Genomic DNA, 16,387 nt, shown 5'->3' with positions numbered 1-16,387 from the left:
GTTGTAGGTGGGAGGGAGTGAATGAAAAGCTCTCTCTTCCACCCTCAGTACCCATGACTGAAGTCCCTTGAGCAAGGCACTGAACCCCCAGTTACTCCCCGGGTGCTGGATCTATAACTGACCACTGCTCCAGGTGTGTGTTCACGGTGTGTTTACTTCACACTGCTGTATGTGTGCACCTGGATGGGTTAAATGCAGAGCACCAGTTCTGAGTATGGGTAACCATACTTGGCAAATGTCACGACTTTTTCTTTTTTCTTCCATCCATCAGCGCTGTGGATAAATTTTGAATTTGATCAAAATGAGGTATCTTATTTCACAGCCTACTATCTGGAGTAGTCAGGAGTATGATGTCTATGTAGGCAGCTCATTAGGTATTAAAACAGATCATCAGAGGAGTTTACTGTTCATCGTTTGAACACATTTGGCACTGCATTAGATAACACTGATATAATCCAGCTCACGACTCTGGCTTCCCTTCAGGTCTGCTTCTGACAGACAGAGCGGGTTGTTTGCAGTGTGCCAGTGTGTTTGCTGCTTGCGCTCTAACTGAGCCTCTCAGAGAGGTTTTCTTATCTGCTGCAGAGGTTTCACTTCCCCCTCTTCCTCTCGGACCAGCCACACGTCCGCTCCTGCTCCCCTGGCCCTGCTGCACCACTTTAGAGACTGCAGCATCGCTCCTCTCCACAATCCTCATCCTGCCAAGACAAAGAGAAGGAGAAAGAGACAGATGACCTTGTGGTCAGAAACACTTGAATGTGTGCTCAGTGGATTGTGCATTGTAATATAAGCTAAAAAAAAAAAAGCAAAAACGTTCGAAGTGTTATGTGGTGAGTTTTTGGTCCGTTTTATTGTCTGCCAGGGAAATGATCACAAACGATAATTGGAAAAGTAATAGCAGACCTCTGTTCAATGCCAAGCATTATCAAAGGCAGAAAGCACTAATGACTATTCAAATATTTTCTCTTTTAAAACAGTATTTTGGAGAACAAAGAATATGAACAGACTGTGCAGAAACACCAGATTGTATTTGAAGGCTGAAAAAGAAACTAAATCTTTCAGTTCAACTCACCTGAATCTCCTTGCTGAGTGTATTGATCCAGGCATCAACTGTCTTCTTTATCCTCTGCTCTTCATGGACGTCTCTACAGGACGAGACACATGACAGGCCGTCAACGTCTTCAAAGACATGACAGAAAAAACACTATTCATCTATAAAATCGAGCAACAGAGCTACTTTTTCTGATGGGAAACCTTGGTGTGCTGCTGCAGGCACGTTTACTCATTCTAGTGCTTTCAGGGTCAATTTTCAGCTACTTTTAGAGATGAATTTACAGTACCTCAAGCTGTGAATTTCATTTAGTATTTGGAAGGGAATGAATCAACATGAATCTTCAATCATGAATTGCTAAATAAAGTCAAGCTAAATGAAGAGAATTTAAATGGATTGATGGTGTGCAGTTCATTCAAAAAGGCCGGGTTTATTTTAATAATTTGTTTATTTAGTTATAAAAAAATTTATTAATACTTTTATTTAACAAGAATGCACTAATATGCTCAAAAGTGATAACAAAAATATTTATTTTACAAAACATTTCTATTTCAAATAAGTGCTGTCCTCTTAACTTTCTATTAATAAAAAAATTCTACAAAAAAATGTTTCTCTCAAAACGTGAACAAAAAGTGTGCATCCAACGATCAACCATAAGATTAATTTCTACATCTTCTAAATTAACTGAATGGAAACCAGATTTGCCTTATTTGCATATAATGCCATAAACAGGGACAAAAACAAACACAGTTAGCCAGACTTCGGTTAGCATGCTTTTTCTTATTTTCATATCCCAAATGTCTGAGATTCCCAATGCCAATGAAGGAAGCCATCTGCAGGCAGAGCTTATCTAAATGTGGCATATTGTGTTTAAAGACGCAACAGTCTTCCAGCGTTTCTCCGCTGCACACATTATGCTAATGCCCTGCTGTCTATTGGCCTGTTAGCCCAACTCTGCATCACTTATTTCACTGTATAAATCATAGAGATGAGGAGACGAGTGACAATCCCAGCATGCCGTCCAACTGCTGCTTTGAACCGACAAACAGCTCATGTATCTAATGCTTGCTTCCTTTTTCCTCTTTTCATCTTTGAATTTCTGTGCAGAGAGTTTATTAGAGCTGAAAAATGCCTGTGCCTGTGCTTAAGTGGGTTTGTGTTTAAGGGCACACTAGAGTTCATGCTACGTCAAAAATAAAATAAAATTAATAAACAGTGTTCCTGTGGGTGTGGGTTCAATTCCCAGGGAACACACCTACTGGTAAAAAATAAAAAGGTATATATATATATATATATATATATATATATATATATATATATGTGTGTGTGTGTGTGTGTGTGTGTGTGTGTGTTTGTGTGTGTGTAAAATACAAATAAAACACACAATAATTAAATAACTGAATGCACAACAATAAGAATAACATTAGAATTGTTGTGGTTATTATTAATATTTATATTAAAATAGATATAGAACATAAAAAAATTGAAGACTAGAAAAAGATATTTAAAAAAAAAAAAATTCAACTGTTTAAAAAAGTATCAAGACATAATAATAAGTATTATTACTAACAAACTTCCTTTTAAATAAAAATATACATAATATTAAAAGAAAAATGTTTTAAATAACTTAAAAATTAAAATAAATAAAAATAAAAGTAGTGTAAAAATATATTCTAATATAATGATTTGAAAAAAGATAATTATTCTTATTCTTATTAACATTTTTATTAAAACAGATAAAAATATACAGAAAATTATTAGAAATAAAAAAAGATGATTAAAAAAAGATAAGATTTATTAAATAATAATAATTATTATTATTATTATTTATATGAAATGATAATAAAACAAAAAAATATTTAATAACTTAACTAGAAATAAACATGTGTGTGTTTGTATATATATATATATATATATATATATATATATATATATATATATATATATATATATATATATATGGTAGAAAGTGGCACAGCAGTGCAGATTCTGCCTGGGCTGAGACCTACAACAGCTGGCCATGGCAACAAAAAAAGCACAAGAGAATGAAGCTCTACTGATCTTTACCCAACATCCAATGGACCCTGTCCACAAACATACACACAAACAGTTAGCCATAAAAAAACAAAGGACACAAGGACTCACTGATCCACGGACACACACAGCTGCCCGCAGAATCTCACAAGCCGCTCTCGACACAAACCGGCTCTCAGATGAAGGCCCTGGCTGCCCATAAAAGCCCTGTCACAGCGCCGATGCCTCCTGAGTGTCTACCATGTGATGGATTCACCTAATCAGATGATGCTCGAAGACACTTGTGATTCCAATTGGAGCACAATTGATTCAAGAGGCGAGAATGACCTTCAATTAACCTCTTTAGACTACCTGCCATTTTCTTCACTGTTCTTCAACTGAGCCCCTGTAAACTCCTTATTATCCAGTAAATTTAGGCTTCTCGGTAGGAGAAAAAGTGGAAAATGAGCCGTAAAGACTATTTAGCACCTTGCTTTATTCACATTCTCTCCACAAAAAAGTGATAAATTCACGAGAGATCTGGAGAGAATGAAATGAGTGCAAGTAAAAACTCTTGGAGGCTCCAGAAATTGATAAAAGAAGCCTCAATTACTGCTGATCGGCAAATATAAGAACAAGAATAGAATATTTAAAAATCAGGTTTGAGCATGCATTTGCAACACAAATTTATAACCAATGGCAATTCAAATGATGATGACTGAATTTACATTTCTGGGTGAAATTTTTTTGTTTTTATATGACGGGTACTGTATTGCTAAAGTACAGCAAGATCAAAAGCAAGTAAAACAGAAGAGAAATGAGAAATACTCGACACAATATCAGGAGCGTAACAGTCTAGAAATCAGTGACTTCAGCAGACGTCAGACCCAAACACTTAATCCCTGATGAACAATAATAGCACATAATCTCTGAGGTTAATAACGGATGTAATTCTCAGGGTAATTACCAGAATCATCAAGTGCTCTTTGAGGAGCAGTTGACACAACTACCAATTACATAACTCGATAATAAGCCGGTCTTTTCATCAGAAAGTTATGATGCAAGTCGACGGGAAACTTGAATGTAATACAGGTCGAACTCAGAGCCTCAGCTACTAACGGAAAGGAGTCATAACTATTATGAGCCGAGAGACGGCAGGAAACATCAAGAAAGCCAGTTTCGAAAGCAGCGAGAGGAGTGATAAATCTCACTACTGACTCCAAAACCCGAAGTCTCCGCCATCTGTTGAATTATGCAACACCCTTCATGAGATTTTCAGCACATGGGATAATTACAATTACAAAGCCATTGAAACTCAAACTGAGAAAATATTGCCTTTACCCAAGTGTGAGGTGTAACTTTTTCGGAGGGGGGCCGTGGTGTATAATGAAGAAGAATAAAAAAACATCTGAAAGTTCCACATTTGCAAATTCCCTCATTAATATTTCATCACGATGGATGGCGGGAATAAAATCGAACTTCAGACTCGTTTTGCAGTGTCACTTCCTCAAATGAATGGATCCATCAAGCCCTGCATATAAAGCACGGCACGGGCGAAACCGGTGAACAGAGGAGAGCAGAACAGCATCTGGCACCTCAATCCCTGCGACCTTTCAGCAGAGGAAAAGATCAAAGCCATTAGAGCAGGGAGAGACATCCGCATCTATCAGCGAGTTTGTGTTTTCATGCACACGCCGGGCTGATTGCGCCTGCCATTTTGGAGACAATTAACATTGAGGCTGACATTTTGGTTGAGATGTTTGGATACTGAGACGGGTTTGAGAGGTGGGCTGTGGTGAAGCTTTCAGTGTAAAACAAAGGCACGATGTCAACAAAACAAACAGTCACAAAATAATTTCATGTAAATATTAAATACAGAACACATTTCACATCAGTGTTATGTATTCTATATTTAAAATGATATTAAAATATTAAAGGGTTAGTTCACCCAAAAATGAAAGTTAAATAAAAAAATGTATTTGATCTTTCAAGCAGTTTAATGGTGTTGCATTGCATCAATCCAAAAGAAGTTAAATTAAAAGCGCCCATCCATAAAAAAAAGTGAGGGTGAACAAAGGCCTCCTGTTGTGAATCGTCGCATTTTTGTAAGAAAAATAATCATATTCAAAACGTAATAATCACTTTTATCTAGCTTGCGCTCACGGTTGTAAAACGCAAGCAGTTCCGGGTGAATGACGTATGGAGGACAGCATTGCGCATGCACCGGTGAGTCTCGTGAAAACCAATGTTTGTTTACAGGAACAAAGAAGCAAAGTTTCCTTACTTTAGCAAAGGAAAACCAGTCTCCAGTTTATATCAAATCCTCGTTTCATACTTCTAATTAGCGACTGCTGCGCTTTCGCGTTTCTCACTTCTGGGCGGCGCATGGCAAAGCTGACCTCATACGTCATTTCCCAAGAACTGCTTCATTTACAACTGTGAGCACAAGCTAGATTCAAGTGACTTTTACATTACACCCCTCTCAGTTCTAAAATATAATCATCATCATTATCAACAACAAACATTTCCATTATTATTATTAGCAAGTGAGACAAAAGCAAAATTATGAGCAAATGCTACGGATTATACAATACCAATAGCAACAACAACAACCAATGTTGTTATTATAATTAGCACATGAAACAACCAAAAAAGTTATTATTATTGTTAAGGTTTAATTATTATAACTGTAACTGTATTTCATTAGCAATTTGCTATAATTATTAGCAAATTAGATATCCAAAATTGCTGATATTAAACTAGCATCAATTATTATTATCATTATTATTATTATTATTATTATTATTTATCTGTATTATTATTGTCATCAGTAACAACACTCATTGCTGTTGATAAAATAATAATAATAATAATAATAAACATTATTATAATCTATTAAAACAGAAAACCTGGGTTTCAAAAACTAATTTAAATTTGGAAACCAGGTTTTGATCATGTCGGCTTGAATGTTGATGTTGTTAAAACAACAGGAGTCACAAATTAAACTTTCTACTAAATTTGTTACGTTGTTAATTTAATTTGGAATGATCAAAGTTGTACTAAATTATAAAAGAGGCTCACTATAGTGACCTCAGACTTTTGTAGCCCAGTGTGAATCAGTCGGCTGCTAATTGCAATATTTGTGCATCAAAAACGGTTTCCTGGGATCTTTCCAGCACTGAAATTGCAATGAGCCTGAGGTAAGAGTAGGAAGACTGCTGTCCATTCAGTTCTCACAGTCTCCGCTTCATATAACAGACAGCAGTCCTGGGGCGGCCTTCTCCATTTCAGTTTTTAAACTGCTGCTTTAGCACTCTGCTGTTGTCACGTCTCTATATCTCTGTATCTCTGGAAATGTGCATGATGTGGGCAGCGACTATGGCTCATGGGTGTATCACAAGCCATTAGCTGCTCTGTGCCTGAGGGATCTGGGGTAATGTCAAATTGAGAGCAGGCAGAATGGGAAGATTGAGTCTGACCTCCTGCTATAAAGCGTTACTCCTCTCTACATCCAAAAAAACATCCCTCTAACAGCTTCGTCTGGCTCTAAGCGTTATACGATTTAAAAGCTGCAAACAAAAAAGCGAACTATAATTCACTGTGACATAATCTGGAGGTGAGTCTGTACCGACGACACCATACTGTGACCGGGATTCACATCTGACTTGACTGACCTGAATATGAAAGTGGCATACCTAAACTAATTCCAATTAACAAATGAGTACAAAATATCAGAATTTGTGTGAAATGAATGACACATTTTTATAGTTTCTTTTTTTTATTAGCTATTATAATTATAGGTTAATTTCACTTATTCATTTTGTCTTATTTGCTAATAATTTCAGTAATCATGATTGTTATTTTTATCAAGAACAACTACTATAATAATTATAATTATTTTTGTTAATTATTAAATGATTAATTATGAAACATTCTTATGATCAACACTACAACTACTACGAATAATAATAATAATTATCTATAATATAGATAATTTTAAAAGAGTTGGAATAAGAAAAAAATACAATGCACATCATTTTTTGGTCCTTTTTTCACATTTATCGGTTGCTCTGTGAAACTGTTGCATAAAAATTCTTCCAAAAATTACACTTTTAATTAAACTTTTCCATTAATTGTATTATGACTAGAACTGATGGACGACTCACATTAACAACAAAGAAGAAAAATGGTTGATGGAAAGGTGATTTTGAATCGTGAACACACTGCCTAAAGATTAATAGTTCATAAAAGCTATAATTGTGATAATCTTTGCAGAATGGCAAGCAGTCAAATTTGATTAAAACCCCACACGTTAATATAATATTCTGTGTGGAGTTTAATGCGATGCCAGAGCTATTAACCTCAGTCGGTAGCATGCCCTGCTCTCAGATGTGATGTTACAGGGGGAATATATTGAGATGGGGTGCCACTTTGGCAGCATCTGAGTAGAGGCCTCCACTGACAGATGCCAATCACGGTGATGGTTCCGTTTGGCTTAGCCCTTTCCTGCCTGGAGTGTGCTCTGAGGCCAGCTGTCAATCAAAATCGCATTCCGGTTCACCGCCTCAGCATAGCCAAACTTTCAGAAGCATGAAAACATGCAGAAGTTAACCAGCAGCGCTCTCAGAGGCACGGGGAAATTTGTTACAGCGCTACACTTTACAACTAGCAATTTGTTGTGCTGGATTTTCCCCTGATGTTAACACTGATACTCATGAAAAAAAAAAAAAAAAATACAACCCTTTACAGAGAAAGCACAGTGGCTGTTCCAAGTTTCAGTGATGCTATCTGATCACTGTATTCTTATACTACAGTTTTTAAATGAAGTGGTAAAGAAAAATGAGGGGGGGGGGGGGTTGTGTACATACTGTGTTATACTATTGCACTTTTCTGTGCATGGACACATCATACCAGTTTTTCGACAGTGCCACTAACTGCGTGTGAAGCACCTCTCCATCTGTGGCTGTCAGAATGCTTTCCAGGTTTTCTTCCAGAACGTTCTTGCTCTGCCTGACCTGCCTCAGGACCAGTCCTGCATCCTCAAACATGGATGGAAACAATGGTAATCGCATCAACCCGCTCTGGGGGCTGTGAGAGAGGAGGAAAGATACTGAAAGATATTTGATGCATTTAAATGACTGTATATTATGAGGGGGAAAACAAACTGTCTTTGTAAGGGAGATGCTCCAGAGAATAAATATGATAAATATGTTTTATGGAATGCTGCTATGAGCCATTAGGGTGAGCACTGTTGTTTTTTTCTGAAAGGTATTCAGAAGCACTTTCAGGCCTCAGCAATCAGGAGTTTTTTTTGCTGACTGGCCAGTAGTTGAGATATTTATTTGCTTTGGCAATATTTTCATCTGTCTCACTACAAAACTGATTTTATTCTTCTTAAAAAGCAGACTGGTGACATATATATTATTTGTATATAAGGGATAATTTGTATTAAATGTTGTCAGGTTTTTGAAATACAGCATTAATTTGATGAAAAATAGTCAAAACTGAAATACAGTGAAATGTTGTTACTATTCAAAATAACTGTGTTCTATTTAAATATATTTTAAAATGCAAGTTATTTTCTGTGATGCAAAACTGAATTTTCTGCATCATTGCTACAGTCTTGAGAGTCACATGATCCTTCATAAATCATTCTTATATGCTGATATTATAATGCTGCACAAGCAACATTTCCCATATACTGCTAAATATGTTTTGTGGAAACAGTGATATGTATTGTTTAAGAATAGAAGTCAACAGAACAGCAATTATTTGAAATATAAATATTTTGTAATGTATTTACTGTCACTATTGATTAAATTAATGGATGCCTTTTGAATAAAACTATGAATAATTTTTTTAAAATGAGTTCAAGATCAAATACAGGTGACTGTTCCACTAGCCCAGTGTAAATCTCGCCTGAACTGCTGCATATTTCCCTGTAGTATACGTGTCACGTTCCTTCTCGGGAAGCACGAAGTGGGCAACCGAGGGTCCTTGGCTGTCTCTCCCTCTCATCCTCTCCTGAAAATAAATCTGTCGGAGAGCTCCATAAATCCATTCCATGGGCCGGCAGATGCTGCTCTGGCAGGCTCGCCTTGACGAGGGACTCTCTAAACTCAAACCTCTGCTCCTGTCAAACATTCAGCCGCTAGAATACTATTAATCAGGCGCTTCGATTGATTTTCTTACAGTAATACTTTCTGTTCTTATGATAAACTGAGCGTTATTAAGCAAAGGAGGGCATGGGGGCACATCCACAAGATGTTTACAAGATCATCTGCAAAATCTAGTACAGAGTGAATTTAATTATATCTATATATCTATCTATCTGCAAAGGGGTATGGAACAACTGTTTTTTTTTTTTTTTTTTTACAACAGGGACTGCATTTTAACTTAAATATTTTTGTAACAAGAGACAATAAAAACAATTTTTTTCATTGAAACCACTTTCCTTTTAAAAAATGTACTTGATTTTGAAAAGTCAACAAAATTTGTGACAACTTGACAAGCCAATCATGTCAGCTTCTGAGAGACATGTACTTTATTTAAGCCACAAAATAATAGTATAATGATCACCAAAAATATTTAAGCATTCATATTCATTCATATTCATTCATATTCAAGCATTTAGAATGTCTCCAGCACGTATAACTACAAAAATCAAACATAATTCCCTCTTACGCACATTATAACGTCTGTCAAAAACTAGCTGGCTGTCGGTTGGAATATAAACATCGCCATAACACACTCATGAGCATCAATTAACACACTAAATATTGGTTTGCTAGAAATAAATGACCATTACCTTATGATCAAATCCACATTATTTGAATATCACGTAATTGATGTCTGTCAAAAAATAACATGCACAATACATGGCAGTTTTTTATAATACATGGCATATTAATGAGAAGTACGGGCAAGACAGTATACACATTTTCTGGAAAACTCACTACATGTCTACATCATCGGATTCAGAGGAGGAGAAAACAGCAGCCTGAATGGCTTCAACACGCTGTCTACATAACACGGACAGACGGATAGGTTGAAGTACATAGTGTGATCATTTTTATAGTTCAACATTTTAGTTCAACGCATAGAAACTGGAACCAAAATTGGTGGATGCAATTACTGACTCTTGACAAAAAAAAAAAAAAAAAAAAAACAGAAACAATCCTAAAAATGTTTTTGCCGTGGCTGCATTTGGGTGGGGTGCCGCACATTTTATTCTGAAGCCCAGGTGTAAACGAGTGATAACACTGATTTATCGGAGCAGTCTCTGAATAACAGCAGGGCTGAAATTGCAGGATACAAAAGGTACAATTGTGTCATTTTGTTGCTGTGGATAGAAACTGAACAGAAGAGAGGGCTCGTAAACCTGGAACTGCAGAGGATGGGGTTGCCATGGGAACCTACCATGGAGATGGGGGTTGTGGAAGGAGGCGGGGCCGTGGCGGAGGGGGCGAGATGCTGCTCCTGCTGTTCTGGGTCGACTTGGCATTCTGCACAGGAAACGCATCAGCAGTCTGGAAGGACAAGGACCGTAATGCAGAGTCTTAGCTGCCAACTACAAAATGAAGTTTAGACTTCACATATATGCAAAGCATGCTGGTTAGTGAGTAATTACATGAATCAGAGAAAAATAAATGTACTTGTATAATGCTTTTGTATTCATAAAATGGCCCAAAAATTATGGGATATTGCGAGCAGGCATTTCATAGTGTGCAATGTGAGTGACATTGCATTAAAACAGGCCAGACGGCAAGACTAGTGACTTGGCTGTCTCAGTTCGCAAGAGAGAGAGACAGCGGCCAAAGAGCATTCAAATCCTGCATCCTCAATTATATGCTAATGTGTCATTTGCTGTATGTTACATTATTCTGGGCTGATGGAATTTTTCAGTCGCAAAAGACGTGTCTGGAAACTCAATGGCTTATTGGCAGAGCGAGGGTGACAGTAATGGATGGAAACAGGCAGGGGCACATTTGGTAAGAACGAAGAGGCGCTGTAATTTATTAGTGTGGGAAGCAAAGGGAAGAAACAATTGGAAAAATTGGTGTCGGGTCAATGAGACATGAATGTCTCGGTTCCGTCTCTCAGCTTGATTTCATCAGTTGTTCCTCTTCAATTAGATTAACTCAATGCAGAGCTCAACACGTTGACTGTCATTGGGTCGCTTTAAATTACCAGAAACCTTCTGATCAATGCCAAGAGTTGGACAGGGAGGTATGATCGTGTATATGTACACATATAGTGTGACAGTAGCTCACCAGTGGACATTTTATTATACCATTTATGCCAGTAGACAGTCTATGTCACAGTCTTGATTCTTACTTATTATTGTGAAGCTGTTTTTGACCATTTTGTCATTCATGTGTTATAAATAATCTTACTGTGTGGTTTGCATCGACTAGGGTTGTGCTGACAGACGAGTATCAACAATAATTAGAGATATCACCTGTTGCTGATGCCTTTGATAATATCAAGATGATTGTAATTATAATATTTATTATTATAATTGTTATTATCAGGCTAGTATTATTATCTAATTAATAATAGGGCTTATTTGTTCTGTTATATTTTTTTCTGTGTGTTTTACAGTGTTGCGCATTATAACCAAACACACATGATTCAGTTGAATTTAGGAATGCAACGGCCAATCAGAAGCGTCCAGATGAGTCACCGCTGAAACACCAGAGTTCTGTTGTTCAGTGCGCTCTGGCTGACTGAATTCTGCTCTCACGCAAATTCTCTCATCATAAACAATGAAGTGCAGATGTATGTGCGATGTAAGTTGAAGAGATTTATTCATCATACAGTGTAGATAGCTTCACTGATTTTAACGGAAGTGCATAAACTCGCTCTAGACTGAAGTAAGTGATGATGTTCTTTGATAATGTAAATATTCTTTGATCGTTTTCTGTAGCTTCTGTTTGAATTACTGAGGAAATGTAAGTTTATAATTAGCAACTTGCAAAGTTTCTTTTTTATTATCAAGTTAATACAATAATATTTTTTGACATGATGCACTTCTTGGCTGGAAAGATATAAGTTGTAATTAATAGATCACACGAACATTAGGCTGCTTACAGCATTATCCCAGAGTTTGTTCACTCTCGGGCTATGAAACTAGGTAGGTAAATAATTGAATAAATGATCATAATAATATTGTGTATTGTGATGCTAGCTGATGATAGCATCTACCATGTTGTAAATTAAAAAGAGAATTAAACAATAAATCACATCATTATGAACCTTCCATTTTTAAAGCATAGGAATGGCAACAAATGTATTTAATGTATAAACACACACACACACAGTATAGATACACATTCATATGTATGTATGTTTGTATATCCATGATAAGACAGACAGACAGACAGACAGACAGACAGATAGACAGACAGATAGATAGATAGATAGATAGATAGATAGATAGATAGATAGATAGATAGATAGATAGATAATATAACAAAAGTTGATTATAAAATGTAAATGCGCAAAGCCACTTTTTAGCAATCGACCTGTTTGAGAATATCGACAGATTAGTTGATGCAATTAATGTTTTAATTGGTTTGGCCAATGCCACTGCAGAGATCCATTCTAGTAACTAAACCCAAAGCAGGACTATCAGAGTTTGAAGTGTGAGAGTCAGCATTGATTTCTAAAGCTCTCACATGCAGTGGACTCTTCATCTCATTTTTAAATTGCCCCAGATCCTGCATCAACTCACTGGCTCTTTGCAAAGCCAGGCTGGAACACGCCACATAATATGTTCTGCCTGGTTCTCCCATTCATTCTGTGGCTAAATATAAAAGCTGGTTCTTCAGGTTGTACACTACCAGTAAGACCAACAGATGCTTTAGGTGGCGCCTTGCTTTTCCTGAAATAATAAAGACAGCAAAAGATTCTTACATCAAGTAGATTCATGCACAAAGTCACGTTCAGTATAATTTCTCAGCATGCTTGATCAAACTGGGAGGAAACGTCCAAATCAAATGTGTGTGTAAATAATTTTATGAATTATTCTTATTTAATGATAAATAACCACGTTTTTTAACATTGCTCTGCATAAATAATTTATAAAAACATTTGTACAAAACCTGTCACTTATGCAACGATTTAAGATTTTTTTCATTTTGCTTGTTTCAAAAGTGGATAATGTTAAAGCTAACAATACAATTAAATAACAAAAAAAAATAACAATTATAAATTTGCAGATTTCAAATTTAATGTTTATTTCACACAATATGTATTCTTATAAAGAGGGAAAAATATAATTCACACAAACCATAGCCTGTAAAAAAACATTAAAATGTATATAACAAAAAAAAATGTTGGTGTGCAAGGTATATTCTTTTGTTGTTTACACAATTTTTACTCAATTTACTCAATTAAAATTCCAAAATTCCAAATGTGGTATATATCTATTGACCATTTCAATTATATGGGAGCTGCCACAAAAAAACAACTGGATATCAGGCGTTTATCTCCAAATTCTACATTTTCAACTTCTTGCTTAAGCATTCAGCATACTAAAACTGCACTGTGCATTACAATATGGAGTTCATCTAAAGGACGCTGAGGTCGTATACAAGTGATGTTCACATTATTCTTCTGAGGAGCCTGTTAATCTGCCCTCTGTGCACACTTCCCGCTGTCTGTCTGAACCGCTCAGTGTTTACACCACATTTCACATGAGAAGTATCGGGCGTAAAACCCCAATCAGTTCAAACTGAAGTTGAAATATCTATTTATACTGGCACGTAAGTGCACTGTAATGAAGGGGCCTGAGGGTCCTCAGCTGAAGGGGTTTATCGGGTTCCAGCCAAGGGCTTTTAGTCTGGACTGTTTTCACAGTCTTGGGTTGCCAGCTCATCTAACATTACTGTGAAGGCCATTTCTCCGACACTGCGGTGCTTGTCTAATGTTGCAGCAATTAATCACCCTGAGACGGGTTCAGTTAGCCAAGATCATGCTAACCAATTTTACAAAAGACACTTTTTAGGCAAATCACACCTACTTTCCTTGAAATGCTGGGAGCAAAAGAGGTTATTTAAACAGGACGTTAAAATCTGTTCACTTAATGAGCTGCTGCACGTTTGCAAATCTTATGAGGTGAATCACCAAAACATGCTCAAGTCATATTTCACCTCAGAATAAAAAGGAAAAATACATAAAACATTTTGCATAAATAAAACATGTCTGCATTTATGACCGATAAGATTTCTTTGGACTATAAGCCAGTTAGCACGTTCCCTCAAATGTTCCATACACTGAAGGCAAAAAAATGTTGTGTGACATGAAAATCACAGCCAATAAGAAGATGGGGCTGCAAAGATAATACCCATACCGATCATTTACAACAATAATGACTACAATATTCAATATACACACACATACAGGCTTTTTTTTAAAGCCACAGAGAGAAAGGAAACCTGTCGTGTGAGAATGCATACCGAGGCAAATAAAATGCTGAGCTTGATCACCCACTTTAGACAGAGAAGCTGTTGGCACAACAAAGAGAAGAAGGAAATTTAAACAAGGAAGAGATGGCAAGGAAACACAAAGCGTGTTAAAAATGAGAACGAACAAGAAAGAAACTGGAACAAGGAAGAAAAAGAAATGAGAAACAGAGAGACAGAGAGATAGAGAGGGAGGGACAGAAACTGCTCCCAGAGCTGTGTTCAAAACAAAGGTCAGAACTGAAAGATAGACAGCTTCCAGTCTCAAGAGCTGGGCACATGGTGTGCAAAGACTGCCAGCCGTTCCATCTGAGATTTCTGAGGCTCTGCGGCACGAAACGGTTAACAAACAACTATGTGCTCACTCTCATCAACACTCCGACGTGCACAGAAATGTTCTCCGCTTCACACACAGAGAGCCATTCATTCTATCTGTGCACAAAGAACAGAAGGCAGAATAATCTCAATTATGCATCGCAGGCTCTGAGAGTGATTGAGAAAACTGTGCAGGATAGCAAGTTCAGTCTTGCCGTACATATGTGTGTATATATATATATATATATATATGATACATGATATGATTTTTACAGGTACTATTCATTAATTAATTGATTAGTACTTCAAAAAAGGCTCGTTTTGGTGAGCAATCCAAACTTAATGCAACATTTACACTGCATGGGTGGCACAGAATCGCTTCTGAAAAGGCATTTAGTCTTTACACAGACTATTTAATCAATGCATTTGCACAGCAATTACAACTGTATACTGTACACTGTATACTAGGATTTGAGGTGGGTCAGAGAAGGAATTATTTAGTCTGGCTTTTATGCAGCATTACGTCTTTACACAGAGTTCTGAGCAGGCACAAAGCAACCTTAACTCAGCTGTGTAAACGTACTGAAGAGGGGGCCAGAGCCATATAGTGACAAGAATATTACATGCTAGCACCTAGGAACAACTCAGAGGGCCCTAGCAACCATTATTTTTGTCCACCCTTATCAACAATAAAAAAAATCTAAACTAATTACCGATTTATTATCAAAAATAAAAAGCATGTAAAAATGAATTTTAAAACTAGGCCTACTTCTATAAAATTTTATAAAATAAAAAATATGTCAGGAAAAATTAAGTATAAAAGAATATAAGCAGAACAAAATAGTACAGAGCAATTAGTAAAACAAATTGCATGACTGATCGATAAAACAGGTCAGTCTATAGAAGTTTATTAATTGTACAATGCAATAAAAATTGATTTTAACTATTTATAAGAACATCTTGCTCTTCCTAGTTACTGACAGACGATGCCTCTAAACATCACAGGTCTCATAAATTCACGGATATGATACAGACGAAACATCCGAAATCTCTCAATGTGAACAGTCTGATGTTGGAAAGCCTGTGTTAACCCGAGACAGTGCTGTGCTTGATCCATTGCTTGGCAACAGATGCACAACAGGCAGATGCATTAGACATCCGTCTCATCAGAGCAGCCAGGAAAGGAAACAGGTGCTTTTTTTTTTTTTTTTGCCTTTTAGGGGCTTTGCAATAAATAAACATGAAGGTGAGAGCAGTGCTGCGTGGGGCGGCAGTTGTTCTGATGTCTTCCACACAGCACGCTTAAGATGCCACTAAAGGAGCTAATCCATTTGAAGAGGGAGATGTCGGGCTGTTTGATCTCGCTCAAACTGATCAGGGTGTAGATACGGAAAGGCAAGGAAGGAGAACACCCTGCTAGAGGTCAAACGATCCTAATGTCTCCTTCAACGAATAGAGATGACATTTCTGAGTGTGGCGTTTAATAAGCATCCCTGTTTGTGTGTGTACGGTGATAGGAATCATTCTAAAAATGAGCATG

The 16,387-nt window shown here is 36.8% G+C and overlaps 1 long non-coding RNA gene across 1 annotated transcript; it reads right to left on the bottom strand.

Moving 5' to 3' along the window:
• Positions 1–493: 493 nt before the first annotated feature.
• On the bottom strand, positions 494–10,770 carry LOC113060695 (uncharacterized). Its single transcript, XR_003278282.1, has 3 exons — positions 10,484–10,770; positions 1,073–1,145; positions 494–698 (listed from the first exon to the last, which is right to left on the bottom strand). It is a non-coding gene; the product is annotated as an uncharacterized LOC113060695 (long non-coding RNA).
• Positions 10,771–16,387: the final 5,617 nt, after the last annotated feature.

The sequence above is a fragment of the Carassius auratus genome, chromosome 42 (assembly GCF_003368295.1).
Source record: "Carassius auratus strain Wakin chromosome 42, ASM336829v1, whole genome shotgun sequence".
Lineage (NCBI taxonomy): Eukaryota > Metazoa > Chordata > Actinopteri > Cypriniformes > Cyprinidae > Carassius > Carassius auratus.
The sequence above is the reverse complement of the archived record's forward strand: the minus strand, read 5'-3'. Positions and strand labels throughout refer to the sequence as shown.